The following is a 15,462-nucleotide window of genomic DNA, read 5'->3' as shown; positions in this document are numbered from 1 at the left end:
AATATTGCAATCTTAGTTATTGACACAGATTTAGATAGGCCTAAATTGATTTAGAGCTAAATTTTAGTCATCAAGCAATTTCTAAAGGGAATTTAATGTATAGAAACTAAATTCATGAAACTAAAAATAAAAGAATTTAGGTATATTATCAAGCTATCAATATAACTTCGCACACTGTCCAAGACTTAAAACTTGAACTAGATATTCAAATCAGCATTGTGAAAACCTAATCTAAATAGGGGCAACTTCCTACACCCCATGGCCCAAAATGGTGTTCTAGAAGTTCCACTTGCTCTGCTCCAACTGATGGACTTGACCAGGAGAGTCCAGATCAGACAGGACTACTCCAGGATCATCCTTTTGGTTAAAGGGGTTTAAACATCCAAGCAGACGGCCACATTGACCTGAAAGTCAAAAGTGTTAATAGGAACTCACAGATAATTACTAATCATGATTTATAAAGTACAAATTTAGTACTGTTTTCAGTAATTTTTAAGCCATAATATATGTTTTATAAATCAGTTCAATGGAAAACAAATAAGAATACCTTAAGCTCACAAAAGTAGGATATTTTAGGCTCAAAAAAGTAGGATATTTTAAGCCCACAAAAGTAGGATATTTTAAGCTCACAAAAGTAGGATATTTTAAGTTCACAAAAGTAGGATATTTTAGGCTCCCAAAAGTAGGATATTTTAAGCTCATAAAAGTAGGATATTTTAAGCCCACAACAGTAAGATATTTTAAACCCACAAAAGTAAATTTTAAGTCACCAAAATTAATATATTTCAAGCCTCCAAAAGTAGGATATTTCAAGTCCCTGTAGTAAAATATTTTAAGTCTCCAAAAGCAAAATATTTGAAGCCCCAAAAGTAGGATATTTTCAAAAGTAAAATAAGATATTTTACGCCCACAAAATTAAGATATCTTAAGTCTCCAAAAGTAAGATATTTCAAATCTCCAAAAGTAAGATATTTTAAGCCCCCAAAAGTAAGAAATTTTAAGTCCCCGAAAGTGAGATGTTTTAAACCCCCAAAAGTAAGATATTTAAAGAACTCAAAAGTAAGATATTTTAAGCCCCCCAAAAGTAAGATATTTAAAGAACTAAAAAGTAAGATATTCTAAGCCCCCAAAATATGTTTGAACTCCCCAAAAATAAGGTATTTTAAGCCCCAAAATAAGATGTTTGAGCTCCCCAAAAGCAAAAAAGCAATATATTTTAAGCCTCTAAACTAGTAAGGTAATTTAATCCACCAAAACTATGATATTTAAAACCCAAAAATTATGATATTTCAAGGAGACAAATTAGGATATTCCAGGACAACAACAAAAAATCAGGATATCTTAAGAACTAATAAAAAGATGTGCTCGAGTTCCTATGTCAGGTTTTCAACAGTGAATTCACATAAATTCAAGTAGAATGACTTTGCTAAATAAAAATTAAACTAGGTTCAATTAACATCTACAGTGCACCATGCACTGACATCACTACCCACCTGCCATAACAATTTAACTAGTTAACCGATTTACAGCTTCACACAATAACATGGAAACTTCTACCAAAAACAGGTTGATTTAAGTTTTGTTACCTAGATGACTTATTTCACACATAAACAGCACTAAAACCAAACTCTGAACTTACTTGAATTTAAAACAAATTTTCTAGCAAAATCTCATGAATTTAATCTGGGCTTTCCAACTAGCGGGATCTACTAAAAAGAAAAATCATTCAGCAAAAAATATGTATGATTCTTTGATCAAATAAAGTTTGAGTGAATCCTATCACTTGAATTATAATCTAATGACTCCGCTAACTAAGAAAAAGATTCTCACAAAATGGAAAACTAATATTTACAAATACATTTCTTCAATATCATATTTACTCACTCCAGTCTAATATTCCCTCTCAGTACTCTTGTAACTTCCCCCCAGTACTAGTTGACTATCTAATGTCAACAGCGAAGTTTACTGCCAGGTATAAAAAACCTATTTAGCTACAAGATATCCACAATATCCCAAACAAATACAAGAGGTCTAGTTGCTGAACAAGTCAAAATTCATTGGTTGCATTAATCAAATTGTCAAAAAACATCACGCCTCAATAAACTATTGGCTACAAATGAGGAACATACCTACAGAAGAGTTTTTGCCTTGCTTAACTAGTTAAAATTTCATTAAAAATTCACAAATGACAAGACTGTTGTACTGCAGTTTTATAGTAATGTTGAATGTGACCATGGATGTGGTTAATCTTTATACAGGCTTCCATCAGTTTTTAGAGTATAGCGAACTACAACTGTTAAGTTATTCCAGAAAAAATAAATCCTTTGGGTTTTATGGATATTGTGGTAACAGTTTGTGTTATGGTTTTATTTGACTTCGATTTTCATTTATTTTTTTTTTTGCAATCTGGGCAAGACGTGGAAGACTGCACGATTTAAAATTGGGGACCCGGCAGATTTTTTGCAAAATGCAACATTGGCAATAGATTTTTAGATATTGAAGAGCCTGCATACACTAATGTTTTAGAAGGCTTACATTATAATGAAAATTCTACAGTAATGTTATGATACTCATTCTATGTTATGTATATTGTCAGCATTAACAACTATAAAATTTAGTTCGTTCATAGAACTATATTTGATAAATGATTTATAAACAAACAAATTATCTTGATTTATTTTTTTCTTAAACTGAATACTGAAAAGTAGGTGTAGTACCTGATGCATAAAATCCCTTTAAGGTCAGTTTCAATATTATTGAAAAGCAGACACCCAAAATATCTAAGGGAATTGCTACATGTTCCAGCCAACAAATCGTGTTGACCCGAGAATAGTTACAGATGGTTTCAAATTATTGGAACCTAGATATATGTCTACTGTAGGCTCCAGAGCCTTTGAATATGCGACACCAAGACTGCAATAAGCTCCCACTAGACATTCGAAAGACTTTAGATATTAAGGCTTTCAAGAGGAAACTGAAAACTTTCTGCTCTCAAAGTGTTTTGATAATGTGGATTTAACAATAAACAAGCAATATGCGGTGTGAAATGTTGAATGATTTCGAACGAATATGATAAAATGACTATGAAGGTCCTATAGACATTGGGGTTCCCCTGCTGTATAGGACCAGAAAGCAGCCCTTAAAGTAAAGTAAGGTATTTTAAATTAGTTGAATAATAGATGCAAAAATTACACTGGTTTCTAATCTAAGTAAATACCGATTTCTAATAAATTACAGAAAAAATTGAATATCAAAGTAAATGAAGAGGATGACAGCAGTATTACCTCAGAGTTTGAACAAAGGACCAACAACTAGATCCATATTTCACTCCAAACTTCAGAGTATGACTTGTTTCTTTTGTAACCTAAAACTAGAAACCATTCACTATATACAGTTTCCACATCATCAGTAGGTAAAAAGTTGTATGATGATGTGAATCAGGGTACTAATACAGTACAGAATGGAAACTTGAATTAAATGGATGTATTTACCCAAGACATTGCCATGCCTGATTTTGCATACCACAAGGAGTGCTTAAGCATAAATGTCGGCAATGTAACTTCCAAATTTCCAAAACTACCATCTCGGCCATTCTTCAAGACAAATTTTAGAACTGAAATCTCCATTACCGACATTTTCATCATTGTGCACTTCAAAAGTATCTACATTACTGTACCTACAATTCACAGTCTTTCAGGCTGTGACACAACTGGTGCCTTGGTTGGTAAGGGCAAACTCTTACTGGAAGGCATTTAATATGGTAAGTAAAGAACCCTTGGAAGCATTGGTGATACTTGGAACAAGTGAAGAAATCTCTGATGGAGTTCAAGAGGAACTTGAAAATTTTTGTCAAATATACAAAAAAATGGTCAAGTATAGATAAACTGACAGAACTTCAAAAATATATGTTTTCAAAGAAACAAATACCCTGGGAAAGGCTACTGCACACAAAGTGCTGTAGTACCTATGCTTAAGAAAATAAATCATCAGGTCATGATGTGGACTAAGGTTAGAGGCAAAACGAACACTCCCTTCGCCCATTGGTAATGGATGGGACATAATTAATGGACACACACTGCTAAATGTCTGTGATTTTTTTTGTTCTCCTATTAATATCCTGTCTGTAAGCCACCATGCAAATGCTTAGCAAACGATTTAGAACATGCAGATATGTGTGTATGAGAAGGGAATTTGGAGCTTTTTAACAATGATATCAAATTTACACCAGAAACAATTCAGTGAAGATGATTTTATAGATATTGCATAGGAAATATTTTTACATCTTTATTGCTTAGCAACAGATTGGTGAATTCATTTTTAATAATTTAATCTGTAAAAAAATTTTTGATTTCCCACTGATATTCTAGCTATACAGACGCTTTGTTAATTTTTCAATATTTACTATGTAATCAGTTACAAAGAATCATAAGAATTAATATTAATACATTACTTAGATTCTACAACAATCTATGTTGTTTATCCCACTCATGGATTTTGTAATGCGCAGAACAGTCGGAGATGGTGGAGAAGGATTGGACTGGACTAGTGATAGGAATTTAGCAGACCTAGAGTATGCAGATGATGCTGTCCTTGTTAGCAAAACATCACAGGATTTGCAATGCTTCTTACCAGAATGCATGAAATATCACATGTGGTTGGGCTGAAGATAAATAGAAGAAAGACATAGATGATGTGAATTGAGTATGCAATGGAAGATGAAATATCATTGGAAGGAGAAAGGACTAATGAGGTAAAATCATTTAAGTACTTAGGAACTATGATCTCCAATATAGGGTCTTTACAATTAAGTTTAGTGAAAGATTGAAACAAAGCATATCGGACAATGGCTATGTTAAGTAAAATTTGGAAACCAAATCGCATGAAATTACATATAAAAACCAGACTATATATCAGTTTAGTGAGATGGGTGTTAGTATATGGACATGAGTCATGGTATGACAATGAAACAATCTCCAATAGATTTAGTAGATTTGAGAACAAAGCCCTCAGAAGGATATTGGCAATTAAATGGGAGGACAGGATTAGAAATGAAACTATAAGAGATTATTCAAGTGCTATATGTGGATGAGATCATAATGAGGGTTAGATGGAGATGGTTTGGGCATGCTCTTCGCACTCCCCAAATGTTCAGCTGGGCTCCAGAAGGCACTAGAAGAGTTGGAAGACCCAGGCCTCAATGGCTGAGGACTATGAAGCACAAAGTAGGAAATGATGAATGGAGAAGTATTGAATTAAAAGCTCAAGATAGAGACAACTGGCGAAATCTAACTGAAGCCTTTTGTGTCAATAGACGTAGGAGGAAATGATGATGATGATGAAATTTTAAAAGAAAAGTATTTTGTTTATGCCCAACAATCATCACTGGCTTCATCAGGGTACTCTTAATACCATATGCCACAATGGTCAGTGCTAATGTTCAGACTCTTGATGCTAAAGACATTGTAAGTCTTTCTATGCTGACCTTGATAGAATACTTACATCAGTCCCTAGCCATGACAAAGTGTTCCTCCTAGGTGACTTTAACATTAGAGTTGGCACTCTCATTCATGGCAAAATACAATCGGTAGTCATGGAGTGAGTAAGATCAATACAAATGGACCCTTCTCCTATCCAAGCGTTCAGAATTCAACCTATGAATCACAAATACTATATTCAGGCAAAGGAACACATTCAAGACTACCTGGAAACATCAAAGATCCAAACACTAGCACTTACTAGGTTATATCATTGTAAGAACCCATGACTGTAAAGATGTAATGATTGCAAGAGCTGCCTCTTTCACAGACTGCTGGACTGACTATTGTTTTGTCTACTCAGTCATAAAAATAAGTCTTGAAAAGACCGTCAGGAACAGACGAATGCTGAAGAGAACCACTTTTAGAGTGAATGTCTATATGACTCATCTGCAGAACAATTATTTCAGAATGGCCTTAGCAATATTCTACCAGATGAATATCCCCAGATATTAGAGGACACGGGGAGAAACTCAAAACAAGAGTGTAGGACAGCTGCTCAGAAGCAATTGGCATGAAAGATCACAAACATGAGGACTGGTTTGATGAAAATGATGAGGAAAACACAAAGCTAACAGATGTAAAAAGAAAGGCACTGATTGATCATCTGAACAATCTCACCTCAGAAACTAAAAGAAAAAAGGATAGACAACTGAAAGATGATGTTCAAAGATCCACAAGAAGAATTGAGAATGAGTGGTAGGTAAGAAAGTATGAAGAAATGCAAAGAAAATGCTGACTTTTTCAGCACTGCAAGAGCACTGTGTGGTTCCATCTCACAAGGACTAGCTCCATTAAGAAATAAAGATGGTACAAGAAACTTCAAGGGTGAATTAGAGATCCTTAATCGGTGGGGAACACTTCCAGGAATTATTGAATAGAGATCCTCTAAAAGATGAAAATGCCATTAATAACATACCTCAACAACCAGTTGATGAAACACTGGACAGACTCCAAACCTTAGTCGAGGTAACATCTGTAATGTCTAGTCTGAAAAACAAGGCTCCAAGTATATGACATACCAGCTGAAACTTTTATAAAGTGGGAGAACCTCTTCTCCGCTTGCATATCCATAAATTCCTTGAAAAACTTGCGATCAAAGAAGAGGCACCAGAAGACCTATGAGATGGTTTAATGGCAATCATCTATAAAAAGAAAGATCAATCGATCAGATAGTGGTAATTACAGGGGTATCATGCTTTTGTCTAAGGGCAGGTAAAATCCTAGCCAAAATTCCTAACAATAGTCTAATGCCAATTGCTGAAAAAATACTCCCAGAATCTCAGAGCAGCTTTGGACCAGCCAAGGGAACAACCAACATGATTTTCAAAGCATCCACCATAAAAAAGCAAAGAACAACAGAAATCATTATACCTGGCATTTACTGACCTAACTAAGGTCTCTGACAGTTGGCTTCTTTGGAAAGTTATATCCAAAGCGAGCTTCCCACAGAAGTTCATCAGTATTTTAAGGCTACTTCGTGATAACACGCCTGTTGCTGTGACTGCGAATAAAAACATAGCTCACCTTTCACAGTAAAATCTGGTGTAAAACAGGGATGCGTGGTGTGGCGGCTCCCACCCTTTTCTCTGTGTTCATCACTGCTATTATGCATCTCATAAACAATCAGGTCCCTTCAGGCATATCAATTACATATTGAATGGCCAGAGGAATTGTCAACCTTAGACGCCTCAGTCACAGAACAAAAATCAAAACTGCAACTCTTATTGAATTCAAATATGCAGACTATAATGCCATAGGTGCCCAAACTGAAGTTGATCTTCAAAGAATCCTTAATGCCAAGTGCTTTACCAGTCTGCATCAAACAGCAAATTAGGAAATCCTAACATCCTCTTAAATATTGAGACCCTTGATAACATCCAAGATTTTTCTTATCTTGGCAGTCATATCTCAGCAGATGTAAATATTGATGGTGAGATCCAATACCTTATACAATGTGCTAGCTGTGCTTTTGGGAAACTGTGATACAGAGTATTTGAAAACCGCAATCTAAAAAATGCAACCAAAATGGTCTATCGCTCGGTTGTCCTTCCTACTGTTCTTTATGCCTCATAGACTTGGACTACATATAGACATCACATTAAAACTCCTGAAAAATTCCATTAACGTTTTATGCAAAAAACTTGAAAAATCAGTTGGCAAAGTCATCGAATAAACAGCAGCATTTCGGAAGAGTCAAACTGGTTAAGTATTGAAGCCCTTATCACTCAAGAGTCAATTAAGATGCACTAGTCATGTGGTCAGAATGGACAAATCCATTCCAAACCAAATATTTTACATGGAGTTAAGCGGGGGAACCCGAGCACTGGGTGGACAGAGGAAGCGTTTCAAGGACTGTCTGAAGACAAATATGAAAATATGTGAAGTCACTTATAAAACCTGGGAAAGAGATGCACATGACTGCACTGCTTGGAGGGCAAAACTAAAGGAAGGCATTCATATACTCCAGAGAAAACTTAAACAGAAGAATGATGAAAAAAGAGCACGATCAGCTAGACGTGAAACCCACAACTTCCACTACCTCCTCAAAATTATTTTCTACACTGTGGAAATGTGTGGATCTAGAATTGGACTAGTTTCTCATGAGAACTTATTAATGTCTTTGAAACATGATAAATTCATAGATAATTTGTATTTTTCCTAACTATACAAACCTTAGCTATCTATTAGGGGTTATACTTTCGGCGGAGCTGAAATGACGAGCCATTAAAATTTAGTGAGGGTTAACTACCCACACCTTTAGTTAGCAGGGGATAGGAGGGTAGCTTGCTACCACTCCCCATCACACACCTGAGATTTAACTCACTTTGCTTGGAGGTAGGGCTCAAGGGCAAGTTTGTATAAATAGCTAAGGTTCGTATAGTTAGGAAAAATACAAATTTGTCATTTGTTCCGTAACTGGAATACAAACCACGCTATTTATTAGGGGTGACTCACCCATTAGGAAGGGTGGACGTCCCTGCCAATCTGGATTTTGGCTTTACCTGGGGGCTCCTTATCTGAGCATATTAGTACTCAAAAATAAGGAGTCCCTGCCCTATCTAAAACCTTGCTACGCAAGGTCCGCGGCCTACGCAAGTTGTGCGTTGAGACATGCAGAAGTGTGACTGTCTAGGTAAAGTTATTCCGAGTCTATTGTAGGAAAAAACTGATGTAACCAAGACTTTCCCAATACCACTTTGCCAGGGTATGGGGATGCAACAGTACTGTATTAGCTTAATACTAGGTACACAAGGGAGCATGGTTTACCTGCAGTGGTATGAGGTCAGCTTATGCAGAGAACCCAGGATGCGGCTTTCCCCATGAGAGGGTAGGATGAAGAAAAGAATAAGAGCCAGTCAAATCTTTTTATTCACGTAGCAGTCTGCGATCTGAGCCAGAGAGGCTCCGACTTGAGAGATGCCCCTTCCACTACACCAATCAAAGAAGACCAACCACTTCCCCTGGTAGACTGAGGAGGAGGATCTTCTAAGGTACCCAGACATCTCTCTCGCAGCGAGTCGCGAAAAGCCTCGCGTTCTGAGGAGATGGTGGATAGTCTCCATGAGTGAAGTCTGAGCGACTGTACCGTCTGGTGGTACCTGTTCGAAAACGGTTGCTGAAGGATATTGGGACAGTGTGGTAGCTCTCTCGGTGCCTGGACCAGGAGACAACAGATCTGAAAACCACTCCATGTGTGGCCATAGTGGAGCAATGAGAGTCATTCTGAGTCCTGGGGTTACTAGGACCAGGGACAGGACTGCGCGAAGCACGCAAAATGGGGGGAAACGCATAGCAATCCAGTATATCCCAAGGATGTTGCAGTGGGTCCTCGAGCGCAGCCCAGGGATCTGGTACTGGAGAGCAAACCACGGGAAGCTTGGCGTTGTGCCGTGTTGCGAATAGGTCAATGCATGGTTCTCATCAGAGGTCAAGTACTCGACTCGCGACCCAAGGGTGAAGAGACCATTCTGACCCTATTACTTGGTTTCTGCGACTTAGGGCGTCTGCCAGAACATTTCTCTTGCCTGGAATGTACCTGGCTGACAAGGTTACGTGTTGACTCTCTGCCCACAGAAACACCTGCCTAGTCAACTGCTGCAAGGGACGTGAGAGCGTGCCCCCTTGCTTGTTGACGTACGCGACCACGGACGTATTGTCGCTCATCAGCACTACCGAGTGCCCTCTCAAACGGGCCTGGAAATGAAAGAGTGCTCTCAAGACTGCCATAATTTCCAGCACGTTGATGTGCAGGTGTTTCTCCTCTTCCGACAACACACCTGACACGACCAAGTCGTCCAGGTGTGCACCCCCAACCTTCCGTGGGGGTGTCTGTGAACAGACAGAACTGAGGTGGAGGAGGATTTATGAGAAACCCTCTCATGAGGTTCTCCTCGTTTAGCCACCAAAGGAGATCCTCCCTTACCTCGCGTTCCATGAGGATTGGACAAGAGGGAGGACCGGTGGCTGCTGACCACTGCTCCTTCAGACACCACAGAAGGGAGCGGAGATGGATCTGCCTGAAAGGAACGAGCTTCTCCAGAGAGGAGAGGTGACCTAGAAGATCTTGCCACTGGAGGGCTGGAAGTTGCTATGCGACAGGAACGGCTGCGCAACCTCTCTGAGTCTGCTGATCCGTTCTTCCGAGGGAAGAACGTGAGCTGCTGCCAAGTCGATCAGCATTCCCAGATACTTCCCCTTCTGCTTGGGAATGAGGCTCGACTTCTAGTAGTGTACCTGGCTGACAAGGTTACGTGTTGACTCTCTGCCCACAGAAACACCTGCCTAGTCAACTGCTGCAAGGGACGTGAGAGCGTGCCCCCTTGCTTGTTGACGTACGCGACCACGGACGTATTGTCGCTCATCAGCACTACCGAGTGCCCTCTCAAACGGGCCTGGAAATGAAAGAGTGCTCTCAAGACTGCCATAATTTCCAGCACGTTGATGTGCAGGTGTTTCTCCTCTTCCGACAACACACCTGACACGACCAAGTCGTCCAGGTGTGCACCCCCAACCTTCCGTGGGGGTGTCTGTGAACAGACAGAACTGAGGTGGAGGAGGATTTATGAGAAACCCTCTCATGAGGTTCTCCTCGTTTAGCCACCAAAGGAGATCCTCCCTTACCTCGCGTTCCATGAGGATTGGACAAGAGGGAGGACCGGTGGCTGCTGACCACTGCTCCTTCAGACACCACAGAAGGGAGCGGAGATGGATCTGCCTGAAAGGAACGAGCTTCTCCAGAGAGGAGAGGTGACCTAGAAGATCTTGCCACTGGAGGGCTGGAAGTTGCTATGCGACAGGAACGGCTGCGCAACCTCTCTGAGTCTGCTGATCCGTTCTTCCGAGGGAAGAACGTGAGCTGCTGCCAAGTCGATCAGCATTCCCAGATACTTCCCCTTCTGCTTGGGAATGAGGCTCGACTTCTAGTAGTTCACCACGATCCCCAGATCGTGACAAACTGCCAGAAGCGAGTCTCGATCCTGAATCAACTGCTCCTGCGAGGGAGCGAGAATCAGCCAGTCGTTGAGGTACATCAGTAGGCGGATGCCCCTCGAGTAGGCCCAAGCTGCTACTGTCGTGAACACTCGCGTGAACACTTGGGGAGCTGTGCACAGTCTGAAGCACAGAACTTTGAACTGGTACACCGTGACCTGGAAGGTGAATCGGAGGTACTTTCGAGACGACCAATGAACTGGTACTTGAATGTACACGTCTTTCAAGTCTATCAAAAGCATGAAGTCGTACTGCCTGATGGCTAACAGCACAGTGCAAACTGTCAGCATCTTGAACGCAGTTTGCTGAACAAGCTTGTTCAAAGGCGAAAGGTCGATGATTGGTCGAACCTCCTGTCGCCTTCTCGACAAGGAAGAGATGACAGTAGAACCCTGGTGACTGATCGTGTACGATTTCTAGCGCATCTTTCTCCAACATTTCCTGGACCTTCGCCTCCAAGGCCAGAGCCTTCGGAGATGTTGGAGCGTGCGTGTGGAGGATAGGGGGGGCCGATGAAGCACGGAGCTTGTACCCTTCGCGAAGGGTCAACACTACCCATTCCTTGGCCCGAGATGCTGCCACATCACCCAGTGGCGCGATAGGCATCCCCCTCCCTTCGGCAGCATGGGAAGGGGAAAGCCAAACTCAGCATTTCCCTTTCCCTCGCTTGCCCCTGTTCTTTCCCAGACGTGGAGGAGCTCCCGAGGGAGGCTGAAAGGTCTGTTTGGGGGAAGAACCCTTCTGAACAGGAGCAGGTCTCGGCTGCACAGGAGCACGACCAGTGGTACCCTTGCTACTTCCCGTGGGCTTGGTCTGACACAGCCTGGCTGCGGACGGTTTCACGGGACAAGGTCCCTATAAACTCGCAGCCTGCGCCTGGTGGATAATGGAGTCCTTCGAGTCGAGGTGCCATTTATCCCGCGTGGCCCGAACTTCCTCTGGTGGAAAGAGAGAAATTGCAGCTCTAACAGGAGTGTTCCTGAGTGCCAGGGCCTCTACTGAACCAATCTGTCTCGCCAAACAAGTGGCTACTGCCTCGCATTTTTTGAGGATCAGATTGGCATACTCGGTAGCAAGCTGGTAAAAGAGAAAAGCAACAATTTTCCCACCACACAAAGCCAGGTTCCTGTACTGTTCCCTGTGTTTGGGGATAGCAAGCTTGGTGTCCCGTGCGAAGACTGTGGCCGTACCACACCAGTGGTCGAGCCTTGAAGCAGCATTGAGAGCAGCTACAGAGATGGACTCCATATTTGAAAACTCAGAGGCCAAGAAGGAGACACTCTGGGATTTCAAGCTCTCGACCGAAGAACCCCCAGCAAGCGCACCGACTGTGGGGTCGAGAGGGAGAGGACAAGGCACAGAAGACTCTGTGACATAGTACCTCTTCTGTCGCTGGAGTGGTTGAGGGAGAAGCTTGTTCGAATCTTGGCTCCTAAGCGAGTCCCCAGGTCCTGTGATCTGGTCACTCACTCGGTCCAATGCTTGAGCAGCCTGTCTCTACCAGGGTAATGTGATGAGCCGTGAACTGCCTTTGGGAGCTCCCCCTAGGCTGTACACTTATCCTCAGACACTACCACAGGAGGAGCCCTGAGGCCATTAATCTCACGCACGAGGTTAATGGCCTCAGGAACGGCGACTCCACCTCGGGAGCTTCCGTCTCCACGGCTGGGGAAGGCCGTGGAAGTGGCTGATCCCTCAGTCCCGCTACATCCGTAGGTGTAGGGGAAGCGACATGCTGCATGGGTGATGACACCCCCCATGAATACCCTCGATCTGCCCCTAAGACCGAACCAGGCGTGTATTCAGGAGTCAAGAAAGGACCCTGGCAGGGTTCATCCCCGACGGAATGCATCGAGGTTCCCACTGCGACCGAGTGCATGACTTGTCGCTGCGAGCCCCATGAAGCTCCCGAAGGAGCTTGAGCGCGAGTGGAGTCGCTGGGAACTGCAGTGCTCACACCAGGTGTAGACAGGTTAGTCGAGGCCTCACCTGTTACATGGCCAGAAAGCATGGGGGTTGGCTGCATCTCGCGCGGCTGGTATGCGCGAGAGCTTGCATGGTCGTGCACGACCGGACCCCATGCCGCGGGCTAAGCCGCAAGGTGGCTCCATGCCGGGCGGGTCAAGTGCGTGGCTGTCTAAGTCTGCTCCCTGCTCAAGCGACACACGAGTCGCGGAGTCAGTCAGCGTGGCTACCCCCGTGGAGGTAGTCGTGCGTTCTGCGGATTCTTCACGAGACACCACAGCAGAGATTTTTCATCCCGAAGCCAGGACTCTCCTTTCCCCGCTCAAGAGCGGTTCAATTCGAGTCTGAGCAGTAGCTTGGGAGCCTGAGGATCCCGTCACCATGCTCTGGGAGATGATACCTACGCCCTAAAGTGCAGTTGTCGTGCATGGAGGCCTTCCGTGAGATTCGCCGTGAACAATCTCACTAGTGTGGGGAACACGGGAATCCCGCACGTCACCCTCATCCTCCGGAGGAGAAGAGGTGTCTCGAGGCGCCATGTCCCTTCGACTACGACTGGCCTTCTTGGCCCTCTTTGCTTTCCTCTTCTTCCCCTTCCTCTTTCTCCTTGGGGGAGAAGAGTCAGAGTCAGAAGATGAAGACGAAGAGGAGGAGAGAGAGGTACTGAAACGGTGGTCGAGGCAACAGCACACGACACTGGACGAGGATGAACAACCTGAGCCATGTCCGTAGGAAGAGCCGTGGTCGGTGAACTTGGTGAACCTGAAAAACATATTGTATCAGCAGGAGTTTTGGCAGATTTTAATTTTAACTGACTTGCAGGCAAAGCTGTAAAGGGTTTGCCAGCAGTGGTTAAAGAAATCTCTGTGTTTAAAACCTTATTCTCCCTTGTTTTAACAGGGAGTCCAGCAGTTATCTTACCTTTGGAAAAAGTTTGCATTTTGCCAGGAACAAATGCTTTAACAGGTACATGGTCAACAATAACAGGGGCATCAGGGAACATGGAAGTCAATAAAGTTGCAAAATCAGGTATATTCATGTGTTCATCAACAATCGGATCATTCAAATGACGTTGTTCAATCTCGTCCGCTAGAGTTAATCAGCGTTTTAACAAATCCAAGTCAGGCTTACCTGATAATCCGAGAGATGCCCAAAGTACCCCATCTTACCGGGTAACATGTCGTCATCGATATCAGACGGTCCAACAATCCGTCGGGTGTCCCTCAAGATCGCCGAAGTAGCGGGAGCGCTAAGGTCACCCGCTTCCCCGCCGAAATCTAAGAAATCACCGACAGGCTGTAAATCCGAGCTTCCCAAATTCATACTCACACCCTCCTCCGACTCGGAGAGGACGTGAGCAGACTTCACTGTGGTAGTTTCTTGAGACGACACACTTTGCATGGGTTCCCCACTCTTCTTCTTCTTCAAAAGAGGCAAGCTCTCCGACGCAGAAGCAGCTTTAGGGTTCCGGCGATATTTGCGTCGATTCTCGAAAGCTTGCCACTGCAAGGGCGGCCAGGATTCACACTCACAGCAAGGAGAACCTTGAGAGCAAGGTTTTCCCCTGCATGTTCGGCAGAGCGTGTGTGGGTCTATAGAAGGTGACGAAAGCCACCTACTGCAGCGCCCACCACGTCCTACACAACATTGCATCTTACGAGTAATTTTCTCCTCCATTACAATCACTAGTACACAAGTACAAGAGAGGGCAAAAGGCTGCAGCGTAGAGAGCGGAGACTAGCACAACCATCCCCGTTGACCCGAAGCGAGTGAAAGCGGGCTGGCAGTATACAGCCAGCCAACCAATCAGCACGACTGTCTGGTTTTCTTACTCTTCAGCTGTTTCAGCTGAGCTGAAGCGAATTCCTATATTAAATGATTACGAGGTTTGTATATCGCGTTGGAACAAAATACACTATAGCACCTGTTACTCCTACAAATCATTTCGTTGAATTACAAATAACATGCAGGTTGTGTACAAAATTATTGCAGCAATACAAAGATAACAATTTTCAGTACTTACAAATCCTTGTTCATTAGTATATATTACAATTTCAAAAAGAGGTGGTCCACAATGATGTAACAAAAAGTCAACACCCGGTCGTTTCTTGAATCGCCAACCTCTTTCATACTGGAATAACAAAAACCTTCAATAAATATCTGTTGCTTTATTTCAAGGTACATGTACCCATTTTATCTTTGAAAGTATTTCATAGAAATGAAATTATGCAAAAGTAATAAAAGAAAGAATGAGATAATGATGGATTAGTTAATATACTGTAATAAAGATAGTTAGCAATGACTCTTAAAGGCAAGGTATAAATTCAGACAGCATATATTACCTAGAATATTCCCTAGCACTTCATTATTCTTAAAATTAAATGTCCAACTAGGTAGTAAGCTGGCCAAGGCAACAGCCACCAGCTGAGATACTACTGCTAGAGTGTTATTGGGTCCTTTGACTAGCTAG

General features: G+C 42.5%; 1 long non-coding RNA gene across 1 annotated transcript; it reads right to left on the bottom strand.

Annotated features, from left to right (window-relative positions):
* Positions 1–160: 160 nt before the first annotated feature.
* LOC137629081 (uncharacterized) lies at positions 161–15,126 on the bottom strand. Its single transcript, XR_011041442.1, has 2 exons — positions 15,016–15,126; positions 161–404 (listed from the first exon to the last, which is right to left on the bottom strand). It is a non-coding gene; the product is annotated as an uncharacterized lncRNA (long non-coding RNA).
* Positions 15,127–15,462: the final 336 nt, after the last annotated feature.

Source organism: Palaemon carinicauda, chromosome 37 (assembly GCF_036898095.1).
Source record: "Palaemon carinicauda isolate YSFRI2023 chromosome 37, ASM3689809v2, whole genome shotgun sequence".
Lineage (NCBI taxonomy): Eukaryota > Metazoa > Arthropoda > Malacostraca > Decapoda > Palaemonidae > Palaemon > Palaemon carinicauda.
The sequence above is the reverse complement of the archived record's forward strand: the minus strand, read 5'-3'. Positions and strand labels throughout refer to the sequence as shown.